This window comes from Leucopleurus acutus (assembly GCF_964270905.1).
Source record: "Leucopleurus acutus genome assembly, chromosome: 16".
Lineage (NCBI taxonomy): Eukaryota > Metazoa > Chordata > Mammalia > Artiodactyla > Delphinidae > Leucopleurus > Leucopleurus acutus.
In genome coordinates, this window is record NC_139158.1 from 63,069,412 (window position 1) to 63,083,104 (window position 13,693).

Genomic DNA, 13,693 nt, shown 5'->3' on the forward strand with positions numbered 1-13,693 from the left:
AAATGAATAAACTAAGCTTTCACTTTAAGAAATCAGAGATGAACAAACTAAATCCAAGGCAAGTAGAGGAAGGAAATAATAAAGGTAAGAGAGGAATTAATGAAACTGAAAACAGAAAAAAAAAAAAAGAAGGAAAAGAAAGCACTTCTTTGAAAAGATGAGTAAAATTGATATACTTCTAGCAAGACCGACAAAGACAAAAGATACAAATTACCATTAGCAGTAATGAAAGTGATTATACACTCTTAATAAGAGAGAGAGGGGCTTCCCTGGTGGTGCAGTGGTTAAGAGTCTGCCTGCCGATGCAGGGGACACGGGTTCGTGCCCTGGTCTGGGAAGATCCCACATACCACGGAGCGGCTGGGCCCGTGAGCCATGGCCGCTGAGCCCGCGCATCCGGAGCCTGTGCTCCGCAACAGGAGAGGCCACAACAGTGAGAGGCCCGTGAACCACAAAAAAAAAAAAAAAAAAGGATAATAAGAGGGACTTCCCTGGTGGCACAGTGGTTAAGAATCTGCCTGCCAATGCAGGGGACACAGGTTCGTTCCCTGGTCCAGGAAGATCCCACATACTGCAGAGCAACTAGGCCCATGCACCACAAGTACTGAGCCTGTGCTCTAGAGCCTGTGAGCCACAACTAGTGAAGCCCATGCGTCTACAGCCCATGCTCTGCAACAAGAGAAACCACCACAATGAGAAGTCCATACACAGCAATGAAGAGTAGCCCCCACTTGCCACATCTAGAGAAAGCCTGTGAGTAGCAATGAAGACCCAACACAGCCAAAATAAAAATAAAAATTAAAAAAAAAGATAATAAGGGAAGACTGTGAACAACTATGCACATACATTCAAAAACTTAGATGAAACGGACTAATTCCTTGAAAATCACAAAAGTCACTCAAGATGAAATAGATACCCTCTATTTCTATAACTATTAAAGACATTGCCTTCATAGTCAAAAGCCAGAAAGGAATCTCCTGTCCCAGATGTTGCAGCTTACATACTGTACTATTCCATTTTTATCACATTTTCAAAAAGACAAAAAACTATAGTGATAGAGAAGAAAAGAGTGGTTGCCAGGGGTTAGTTAGTGATGAGGGCAGGGTGGGGAGTAGGACTACAAAGGAACAGCATGAGGGAACTTTCTGGGGTTATGGAACTGTTCTGTATTCTGTTCATGAATCTATACATGTGTTAAAATGAACTGTACACACAAAAAAAGTCAATTTTACTGTATGTTCACTTAAAAAATTTTTTTTTGTATAACCAGGACTCCTTGGGCAAATGGTTGATTCCAGACCTGGGGCACAGGAGGTACAAGATGAGCCTGGAACATCTTGTTATGCTATAAAGTAAGGAATTACTCAAAATAAGAATGGGCACGTGTCTTGAGGGCAAAAGAGCCAGCTTGAAGGAGTTCATAATGACAATATCTTGAAATTTTAGCACCAAAATAATTAAAGACAGTAATAAATTATACACAATTAAAAATAGAAATCTATGAATCCCAACTTATAGCAAATAGATACATACATACATTTATACATACATACATACTGTTGCTTACAATAGAACATCTAGTGCTTACTGCTAAATACAGAGGCAATACTGAGGTTGTGAAGTCATATTTTGCAGCCATCATAACAAAGATCAGCTCAGGCAAGAATATCAATGAATATTAAATCTAGGAGCAAATTTTTATGAGATGCAGGATATTTGCATGATCTTAAAGTGTGTCCCCATAGATGGTTTATTGGTTATCAGGGAAAAATTAGTAACTCTACAGTAGAGAAATCAAACAACTTGACCAGGTGATCACAACATCACAAATAAGGGGTAGATGGATATTGTATACCTTAATGGATATTAAACTCTGAGGAGAACAGAGCTTTTATGTAGTATTCTGATCAGAAATGCATAACCTGAATCTAATTATAAGGAAACATCAGACAAACGAAAACTGTTTCTGTTTTTTTGGAATGTTCTATTTTTTAAAATGTCAATGTCATAAAAGACAAAGAAAGGCTGTGAAAATGTTCAAGATTAAAGGAGACTAAAGAGACTTGACAACAAAATGCAGTGCCTGACTTTAGACTGGATCTTGTGTGAGAGGTGGGGGAAATTCCATAATTGACGTTATTGGGTCAATTAACAAAATTAGAGTATGGGGACTTCCCTGGTGGCACAGTGGTTAAGAATCCACCTGCCAATGCAGGGGACACGGGTTCGATCCCTGGTCCTGGAAGATCCCACATGCTGCAGAGCAACTAAGCCCGTGTGCCACAACTACTGGGCCTGCACTCTAGAGCCTGCAAGCCAGAACTACTGAGCCTGCATGTCGTAACTACTGAAGTCTGCGTGCCTAGAGCCCCTGCTCCGCCACCAGAGATGCCCCTGCAACGAGAAGCCTGTGCACTGCAGCGAAGAGTAGCCCCCGCTCGCGGCAACTTGAGAAAGCCCATGGGCAGCAACAAAGACCCAACGCAGCCAAAAATAAATCAAAAAAAAAAATTGGAGTATGGACAATTGACTAAAGTTTCATATCAATGCTAAATTTGCTGAAGTTGATCAACATCGGGTGGTTAAGTCATAGGATATCCTTATTCTTAGGAAATATACTCTGAAGTATTTGGAGGTAAAGGACCATGATGCTTCCAACTTATTCTCAGACTCTTCAGAAAAAAACTGTGTTTATGTGTGTGTGTGTGGCAAGATGTGTTGTGTGAGTGTGTAGAGAGACACAGACAGTGAAAATGATAAAGCAAATGGATAAAAATGTTAACAGGTAAACATAGGTAAAGGAAATATAGGCAATTACTGAACTATTTTTATTTTTCCCAATTTTTTCATAAATTTAAAATTATTCCTACCTCAAATTTTTAAAATTTTTTTCTTCAAAAGACACTGATAAGAAAATGAATAGGCAAAACTTAGCCTAGGAAATATTCACAATACACATACAGGACAAAGGATTTGTATATAAATAACTCCTACTCAATAATAAAAAGACAAACAAGCCCAATTGAAAAAGGGATAAAAACTGAGACAGGCACTTCATAAAGGAAAATGTACAGGTGGACAATTAACATGTGAAAAAATCCTTAACAGCATTATGCATCAAGAAAACACAAATTAGGGACTTCCCTGGTGTCACAGTGGTTAAGACTCCATGCTCCCAATTCAGGGGGCCCAGGTTCAATCCCTGGTCAGGGAACTAGATCCCACATTCATGCCACAACAAAAGAGATCTCGAGCACAACTAAGGAGCCCACCTTCTGCAACCAAGACCAGGTGCAAGCAAAATAAATAAATTGAAAAAAAAAAAAAGAATCCACTCTAATGGGAAACATTTCATTAAAAAAAGCACACACAGGATATACAGACTGCCAACAAACATATGAAAGAATGCTCAACATCATTAATCATTAGAGAAATGCCAATCAAAACTACAGTGAGATTGATATCTCACACCAGTCAGAATGGCCATCATCAAAAAATCTAGAAACAATAAATGCTGGAGAGGGTGTGGAGAAAAGGGAACACTCTTGCACTGCTGGTGGGGATGTGAATTGGTACAGCCACTATGGAGAACAGTATGGAGGTTCCTTAAAAAACTACAAATAGAACTACCATATGACCCAGCAATCCCACTACTGGGCATATACCCTGAGAAAACCATAATTCAAAAAGAGTCTTGTACCAAAATGTTCATTGCAGCTCTATTTACAATAGCCCGGAGATGGAAACAACCTAAGTGTCCATCATTGGATGAATGGATAAAGAAGATGTGGCACATATATACAATGGAATATTACTCAGCCATAAAAAGAAACGAAATTGAGCTATTTGTAATGAGATGGATAGACCTAGAGTCTGTCATACAGAGTGAAGTAAGTCAGAAAGAGAAAGACAAATACCGTATGCTAACACATATATATGGAATTTAAGAAAAAAAATGTCATGAAGAACCTAGGGGTAAGACAGGAATAAAGGCACAGACCTACCAGAGAATGGACTTGAGGATATGGAGATGGGGAAGGGTGAGCTGTGACAAAGCAAGAGAGAGGCATGGACATATATACACTACCAAACGTAAGTTAGATAGCTAGTGGGAAGTAGCCGCATAGCACAGGGAGATCACCTCGGTGCTTTGTGACTGCCTGGAGGGGTGGGATAGGGAGGGTGGGAGGGAGGGAGATGCAAGAGATATGGGAACATATGTATATGTATAACTGATTCACTTTGTTATAAAGCAGAAACTAACACACCATTGTAAAGCAATTATACCCCAATAAAGATGTTAAACACACACACACACACACAGATTAAACCACAATGAGATACCACTTTACACCCACTAGAATAACAACAACAACAAAAGAAAAACTGTCACTGCCAAATGTTGGTGAGGATGGATGTGCAGCAAACAGAACTCTCACACATTGCTGATGGGAGTGTAAAAATGATTTAACCACTTTGGTAACGTCTGTCAGTTTCTCATTAAATTAAACACACACCTAACCCTACACACCTGCAATTCTACTTCTAGTTATTTACCCAAGAGAAATGAAGCCATATGTATATAAAAAGACTTGTACAAGGATATTCATAGCAGCTTTATTTATAGTGGACAACTCAAATGTTCATCAACAGGTGAATGGAGAAACAAACTGTGGTATATCCATTAAATGGAATTCTACTCAGAATTAAAAAGGAAGAAGTTTCTGATACAAACTGTGAATGAACCTCAAAAACATTATGCTAAATGACAGAAGCCAGACACAGAAGAGTACATATTGTATGATTCCAATTATATAAAGTTCTAGAATAGGTGCAGCTAATCTGTGTGAAAGAAATCTAACAGTTATTATGAAGGAGGGTGGGGAATGATTGGGGAGGGGCTTGAGGAATCATTCTAGGCTGATTGAAATGTTCTGTATCTGATAAGGTGTGAGTTATACTGGCATATGCAGTTTTCAAAACCACACTTTACACATGCAGATTGCATGTGTATATTGTGTATTGTATGATTATTGTATATTTCATTGTATGTTAATCATATCTCCACTTTTATAAAAAGGAAAAAAATAGATTATGTCACTACCCTGTTTAAAACTTTTTGCTTCCTGTTGCTAAGATCCAAACTCTTTACTGTGGCTGACAAGGCCCTGAATGATCTAGTCTCTACCTGTCTTTGCAGCCTCATCTCCCATTCTCTCCTTCTTGTTCACTATGCTCTAGCCAGGTTGGTCTCCCTCCTGCTCTTCAAACATGTCAAGCCCTTCCTGCCTCAGGATCTTAGTACTTGCGGTTTCCTCTGTTTAGAACACTCTTTTCCCAGCTCTTTGCATAACTGGTTCATTCTCATTCTTCAAGTCTTATCTCAACATCACCCCCTTAGAGAACCCTTTCCTGACCACTCTGTCTAATGTAAGCCCCTTCCAGTTACTCTTTGGTATTATCCTAATCATTTTCTTTTTAGCACTCTCATTTTTTGCTATGATTCTGTTTTTCATTTTTCAGTTGTTTGTTCTTCATCTCCCTCCACTTCCATTGTTTTCATTGTTCAATACTGTATTCCCATTGCCTAGCAAGGAGTCTGGCACATAGCAGGTACTTAATAAATATTTGTTGAATGAATGAGTAAATTGTCCTCTAAGGGTAGAAAAAATGAGAAGATAATTCTTCAGTAAATACAGAAAACAAAATTGAGGAACATGTGTTTCCATCCAATTTGCCTAAAGAAGTATTCAAGAATTTCTTGGAATAATCTGGTACATCCACTGGGAAAAATTATTAAGGGAAAAAAACATGGTTTAAAACTGTTAAAGGTTTTTGTTGTTGTTGGTTTTTTGGGGGGTTTTTTGCGGTATGCGGGCCTCTCACTGTTGTGGCCTCTCCAGTTGCGGAGCACAGGCTCCGGACGCGCAGGCTCAGCAGCCATGGCTCACGGGCCTAGCCACTCTGCGGCATGTGGAATCATCACGGGATGGGGCACAAACCCGTGTCCCCTGCATCAGCAGGCGGACTCTCAACCACTGTGCCACCAGGGAAGCCCTAAACTGTTAAAGTTTAATTAATTTTATGATACACTGATAAATTCAGATAAAATTTTTTTTTTACATCTTTATTGGAGTATAATTGCTTTACAATGGTGTGTTAGTTTCTGCTTTACAACAAAGTGAATCAGTTATACATATACATATTTTCCCATATCTCTTCCCTCTTGCGTCTCCCTCCCTCCCACCCTCCCTATCCCACCCCTCTAGGTGGTCACAAAGCACCGAGCTGATATCCCTGTGCTACACACCTGTGGCTGCTTCCCACTAGCTATCTATTTTACGTTTGGTAGTGTATATATGTCCATGCCACTCTCTCGCTTTGTCACAGCTTACCCTTCGCCCTCCCCATATCCTCAAGTCCATTCTCTAGTGGGTCTGTGTCTTTATTCCTGTCTTACCCCTAGGTTCTTCATGACATTTTTTTTTCTTAAATTCCATATATATGTGTTAGCATATGGTATTTGTCTTTCTCTGTCTGACTTACTTCACTCTGTATGACAAACTCTAGGTCTATCCACCTCATTACCAATAGCTCAACTTCATTTCTTTTTATGGCTGAGTAATATTCCATTGTATATATGTGCCACATCGTCTTTATCCATTCATCCGATGATGGACACTTAGGTTGTTTCCATCTCTGGGTTATTGTAAATAGAGCTGCAACGAACATTTTGGTACATGACTCTTTTTGAATTATGGTTTTCTCAGGGTATATGCCCAGTAGTGGGATTGCTGGGTCATATGGTAGTTCTATTTGTAGTTTTTTAAGGAACCTCCATACTGTTCTCCATAGTGGCTGTACCAATTCACATCCCCACCAGCAGTGCAAGAGTGTTCCCTTTTCTCCACACCCTCTCCAGCATTTATTGTTTCTAGATTTTTTGAGGATGGCTATTCTGACTGGTGTGAGATGATATCTCATTGTAGTTTTGATTTGCATTTCTCTAATGATTAATGATGTTGAGCATTCTATCATGTGTTTGTTGGCAGTCTGTATATATTCTTTGGAGAAATGTCTATTTAGGTCTTCTGCCCATTTTTGGATTGGGTTGTTTGTTTTTTTGTTATTGAGCTGCATGAGCTGCTTATAAATTTTGGAGATCAATCCTTTGTCAGTTGCTTCATTTGCAAATATTTTCTCCCATTCTGAGGGTTGTATTTTGGTCTTGTTTATGGTTTCCTTTGCTGTGCAAAAGCTTTGAAGTTTCATTAGGTCCCATTTGTTTATTTTTGTTTTTATTTCCATTTCTCTAGGAGGTGGGTCAAAAAGGATCTTGCTGTGATTTATGTCACAGAGTGTTCTACCTATGTTTTCCTCTAAGAGTTTGATTGTTTCTGGCCTTACATTTAGGTCTTTAATCCACTTTGAGCTTATTTTTGTGTATGGTGTTAAGGAGTGATCTAATCTCATACTTTTACATGTAGCTGTCCAGTTTTCCCAGCACCACTTATTGAAGAGGCTGTTCTTTCTCCACTGTACATTCCTGCCTCCTTTATCAAAGATAAGGTGACTATATGTGTGTGGGTTTATCTCTGGGCTTTCTATCCTGTTCCATTGATCTATCTTTCTGTTTTTGTGCCAGTACCATACTGTCTTGATTACTGTAGCTTTGTATTATAGTCTGAAGTCCGGGAACCTGATTCCTCCAGCTCCGTTTCTCGTTCTCAGGATTGCTTTGGCTATTCGGGATCTTTTGTATTTCCATACAAATTGTGAAATTTTTTGTTCTAGTTCTGTGAAAAATGCAAGTGGTAGTTTGATAGGGATTGCATTGAATCTGTAGATTGCTTTGGGTAGTAGAGTCATTTTCACAATGTTCATTCTTCCAATCCAAGAACATGGTATATCTCTCCATCTATTTGTATCATCTTTAATTTCTTTCATCAGTGTCTTATAATTTTCTGCATACAGGTCTTTTGTCTCCTTACGTAGGTTTATTCCTAGATATTTTATTCTTTTTGTTGCAGTGGTAAATGGGAGTGTTTTCTTGATTTCACTTTCAGATTTTTCATCATTAGTGTATAGGAATGCCAGAGATTTCTGTGCATTAATTTTGTATCCTGCTACTTTACCGAATTCATTGATTAGCTCTAGTAGTTTTCTGGTAACATCTTTAGGATTCTCTATGTATAGTATCATGTCATCTGCAAACAGTGACAGCTTTACTTCTTCTTTTCTGATTTGGATTCCTTTTATTTCCTTTTCTTCTCTGCTTGCTGTGGCTAAAACTTGCAAAACTGTGTTGAATAAGAGTGGTGAGAGTGGGCAACCTTGTCTTGTTCTTGATCTTAGTGAAAATGCTTTCAGTTTTTCACCATTGAGGACGATGTTGGCTGTGGGTTTGTCATATATGGCCTTTATTACGTTGAGAAAAGTTCCCTCTATGCCTACTTTCTGCAGGGTTTTTTATCATGAATGGGCGTTGAATTTTGTCAAAAGCTTTATCTGCATCTATTGAGATTATTATATTGTTTTTCTCCTTCAATTTGTTAATATGGTGTATCATGTTGATTGATTTGCATATATTGAAGAATCGTTGCATTCCTGGAATAAACCCCACTTGTTCGTGGTGTATGATCCTTTTAATGTGCTGTTGGATTCTGTTTGCTAGTATTTTGTTGGGGATTTTTGCATCTATGTTCATCAGTGATATTGGCCTGTAGTTTTCTTTCTTTGTGACATACTTGTCTGGTTTTGGTATCAAGGTGATGGTGGCCTCGTAGAATGAGTTTGGGAGTGTTCCTCCCTCTGCTATATTCTGGAAGAGTTTGAGAAGGATAGGTGTTAGCTCTTCTCTAAATGTTTGATAGAATTCGCCTGTGAAGCCATCTGGTCCTGGGCTTTTGTTTGTTGGAAGATTTTTAATCACAGTTTCAATTTCAGTGCTTGTGATTGGTCTGTTCATATTTTCTATTTCTTCCAGATTCAGTCTTGGCAGGTTGTGTATTTCTAAGAATTTGTCCATTTCTTCCAGGTTGTCCATTTTATTGGCATAGAGTTGCTTGTAGTAATCTCTCATGATCTTTTGTATTTCTGCAGTGTCAGTTGTTACTTCTTCGTTTTCATTTCTAATTCTATTGATTTGAGTCTTCCCCATTTTTTTCTTGATGAGTCTGGCTAATGGTTTATCAATTTTGTTTATTTTCTCAAAGAACCAGCCTTTAGTTTTATTGATCTTTGCTATTGTTTCCTTCATTTCTTTTTCATTTATTTCTGATCTGATTTTTATTTCTTTCCTTCTGCTAACTTTGGGTTTTTTTGTTCTTCTTTCTCTAATCGCTTTAGGTGCAAGTTTACGTTGTTTATTCGAGATGTTTCCTGTTTCTTAAGGTAGGATTGTATTGCTATAAACTTCCCTCTTAGAACTGCTTTTGCTGCATCCCATAGGTTTTGGGTCATCGTGTCTCCATTGTCATTTGTTTCTAGGTAGTTTTTGATTTCCTCTTTGATTTCTTCAGTGATCACTTCGTTATTAAATAGTGTATTGTTTAGCCTCCATGTGTTTGTATTTTTTACAGATCTTTTCCTGTAATTGATATCTAGTCTCATAGCATTGTGGTCGGAAAAGATACTTGATACAATTTCAGTTTTCTTAAATTTACCAAGACTTGATTTGTGACCCAAGATATGATCTATCCTGGAGAATTTTCCTTTAGCACTTGAGAAAAATGTGTATTCTGTTGTTTTTGGGTGGAATGTCCTATAAATATCAATTAAGTCCATCTTGTTTAATGTATCATTTAAAGCTTGTGTTTCCTTATTTATTTTCATTTTGGATGATCTGTCCTTTGGTGAAATTGGGGTGTTAAAGTCCCCTACTATGAATGTGTTACTGTCGATTTCCCCTTTTATGGCTGTTAGTGTTTGCCTTATGTATTGAGGTGCTCCTATGTTGGGTGCATAAATATTTACAATTGTTATATCTTCTTCTTGGATCGATCCCTTGATCATTATATAGTGTCCTTCTTTGTCTCTTCTAATAGTCTTTATTTTAAAGTCTATTTTGCCTGATATGAGAATTGCTACTCCAGCTTTCTTTTGGTTTCCATTTGCATGGAATATCTTTTTCCATCCCCTTACTTTCAGTCTGTATGTGTCTCTAGGTCTGAAGTGGGTCTCTTGTAGACAGCATATATATGGGTCTTGTTTTTGTATCCATTCAGCCAATCTGTGTCTTTTGGTGGGAGAATTTAGTCCATTTACATTTAAGGTAGTTATCGATATGGATGTTCCTATTCCCATTTTTTAAATTGTTTTGGGTTTGCTATTGTAGGTCTTTTCTTTCTCTTGTGTTTCCTGCCTAGAGAAGTTTCTTTAGCATTTGTTGTAAAGCTGGTTTGGTGGTGCTGAACTCTCTCAGCTTTTGCTTGTCTGTAAAGGTTTTAATTTCTCCATCAAATCTGAATGAGATCCTTGCTGGGTAGAGTAATCTTGGTTGCAGGTTTTTCTCCTTCATCACTTTAAATATGTCCTGCCAGTCCCTTCTGGCTTGCAGAGTTTCTGCTGAAAGATCAGCTGTTAACCTTATGGGGATTCTCTTGTGTGTTATTTGTTGTTTTTCCCTTGCTACTTTTAATATGTTTTCTTTGTATTTAATTTTTGACAATTTGATTAATATGTGTCTTGGCATATTTCTCCTTGGATTTATCCTGTATGGGACTCTCTGTGCTTCCTGGAGTTGATTAACTATTTCCTTTCTCATATTAGGGAAGTTTTCAACTATAATCTCTTCAAATATTTTCTCAGTCCCTTTCTTTTTCTCTTCTTCTTCTGGAACCCCTATAATTCAAATGTTGGTGCATTTAATATTGTCCCAGAGGTCTCTGAGAGTGTCCTCAATTCTTTTCATTCTTTTTTCTTTATTCTGCTCTGCAGTAGTTATTTCCACTATTTTATCTTCCAGGTCACTTATCCGTTCTTCTGCCTCAGTTATTCTGCTATTGATCCCATCTAGAGTATTTTTAATTTCATTTATTGTGTTGTTCATCATTGCTTGTTTCATCTTTAGTTCTTCTAGGTCCTTGTTAAATGTTTCTTGCATTTTGTCTATTCTATTTCCAAGATTTTGTATCATCTTTACTATCATTATTCTGATTTCTTTCTCAGGTAGACTGCCTATTTCCTCTTCATTTGTTAGGTCTGGTGGGTTTTTATCTTGCTTCTTCATCTGCTGTGTGTTTTTCTGTCTTCTCATTTTACTTATCTTACTGTGTTTGGGCTCTCCTTTTTGCAGGCTGCAGATTCGTAGTTCCCGTTGTTTTTGGTGTCTGTCCCCAGTGGCTAAGGTTGGTTCAGTGGGTTGTGTAGGCTTCCTGGTGGAGGGGACCAGTGCCTGTGTTCTGGTGGATGAGGCTGGATCTTGTCTTTCTGGTGGGCAGGTCCACGTCTGGTGGTGTGTTTTGGGGTGTCTGTGGACTTATTATGATTTTAGGCAGCCTCTCTGCTAATGGGTGGGGCTGTGTTCCTGTCTTGCTAGTTGTTTGGCATAGGGTGTCCAGCACTGTAGCTTGCTGGTCTTTGAGTGAAGCTGGGTGCTGGTGTTGATATGGAGATCTCTGGGAGATTTTCGCCATTTGATATTATGTGGAACTGGGAGGTCTCTTGTGGACCAGTGTCCTGAAGTTGGCTCTCCCACCTCAGAGGCACAGCACTGACTCCTGGCTGCAGCACCAAGAGCCTTTCATCCACATGGCTCAGAATAAAAGGGAGAAAAAGTAGAAAGAAAGAAAGAAAGAAAGGAAGAAAGGAAGAAAGGAAGGAAGGAAGGAAGGAAAGAAGAAAGAAAGAAAGAAAGAAGATAAAATAAGGTAAAATAAAATAAAGTTATTAAAATAAAAAATAATTATTAAGAAAAAAAAAAAAAACAGACAGATAGAACCCTAGGGCAAATGGTGGAAGCAAAGCTATACAGACAAAATCTCACACAGAAGCATACACAATACACACTCACAAAAAGAGGAAAAGGGGAAAAAATAATAAATCTTGCTCTCAAAGTCCACCTCCTCTATTTGGGATGATTCGTTGTCTATTCATGTATTCCACAGATGCAGGGTACATCAAGTTGATTGTGGAGATTTAATCCGCTGCTTCTGATGTGGCTGGGAGGGATTTCCCTTTCTCTTCTTTGTTCTCACAGCTCCCGGGGCTCAGCTTTGGATTTGGCCCCGCCTCTGCGTGTAGGTCGCCAGAGGGCGTCAGTACAGATATTTTTCACTCCACATATCTGAGATTCACTTGGTATATTAATTCATTAATGACTCCTCCTGCTGGTGTTGGAGGGGTCTCCTGCAGAGGCGGAGGGTGGCTGTGGCTCACGGTGGGGACAAGGACACTGACAGCAGAAGTTCTGGGAAGTACTCCTTGGCGTGAGCCCTCCCAGAGTCTCCAGATAAAATTTAATCGAAATTTGGAATATAAAATTAGAAGATGTTAACAATGTGTTCAAACTTGAAAAAAGTGAATATCTTGGGAAATAACAAAATGTCGTCTTGCAGGACCAAGAAGTCATCTAGAATAACCAATATTGCAAAAGTCAGGAGTCATGAATTTATCAGGAATATCTTATATTTGTATTAATCACTTGATCCTCCTAGTCATTTGATAGACAAGCCAGAGCTCACATATAGGACGTCTCTGAATCCCCTCGCCCCAAAAAAACCGAGTTGCCAGCGTTGATGAAAATGTGAAATAGCCTGATATGTTGTAAAGAGCACTGGGTAAGAAATCAAAAGCCCCCAAGTATAGTTCACAATTCTTCCACTAACTAGCTGAGTAAATCACTTAATTGCTCTGGGCTGAGAGGTTTTTAATATGTAAAATAAAAGAGATGTACTAAATTGTCTCCAAGAGCTCTTCCCATAATAAAGTTCTTCAAGGTGGAAATGGAAATAAAATTGGAGATGCATTGCCTAGTAAAGGTGTCCCATGTCCAACATGGTCAGATGTGCTCAAGGTTTGAAAATAGAAAGTATTTAGCATGCTTATTTATCTCATTTTTTCTTAGAGAAGGAACAAAGCCTCTCTGAAGTATCTTCCACCAGGGGAATATCTCCACTGATGTCTAGAAAGCTCTTTGGTTGGTGAAGGAAATGACACGATGGACTCCAGAATACTGTCAGGACAGCTTTCAAATCCAATGGGATGACTATACAGGCTAGTAAAAGAAAGGTAACTTACAAAGGGAAGAAAATTCTTTTGTGTGCATCACACTCTGTACTAATTACTTTATATAGCTATCTCATTTACTCTTATGATATGTTTACTATTCCCATTTTTTAAATATAAATGTTTAGATAGAGGAGAAATTGAGGTTCACAGAGTATAAGTGATTTGGAAGCCCATACCCTTTCCACATTCTATCCCATCTCTGTCCAGAGAGTTAAATTCTTCCGTGGAACTTTCTTATTCCTTCCGCAGAAGTTTCCTTGACCATCCTGGCCCAAGGTGATTTCTTCTTCTTCAGAGATTCTCTGGTGCATATTACCTATCCTACCAATTTTACACCTATAACTTTATGCAACGTTGGTTATATTTGACACATTTATTAATCAGTAAGTATTTATTAAACAGCCACCATGGAACTCCACTAGGCAGGGGGATACACAAACGAATAAGACACAGTCTCTGCCCT

General features: G+C 38.5%; 1 long non-coding RNA gene across 1 annotated transcript in view; it reads left to right on the forward strand.

Annotated features, from left to right (window-relative positions):
* Positions 1-13,211, forward strand: part of LOC309973784 — a 97,616-nt gene extending 84,405 nt beyond the window's left edge. Inside the window, exon 4 of the long non-coding RNA XR_014326840.1 lies at positions 13,067-13,211. This is a non-coding gene — a long non-coding RNA (uncharacterized lncRNA). The remainder of the gene's footprint in view (positions 1-13,066) is intronic.
* The last annotated feature ends 482 nt before the right edge of the window (positions 13,212-13,693 follow it).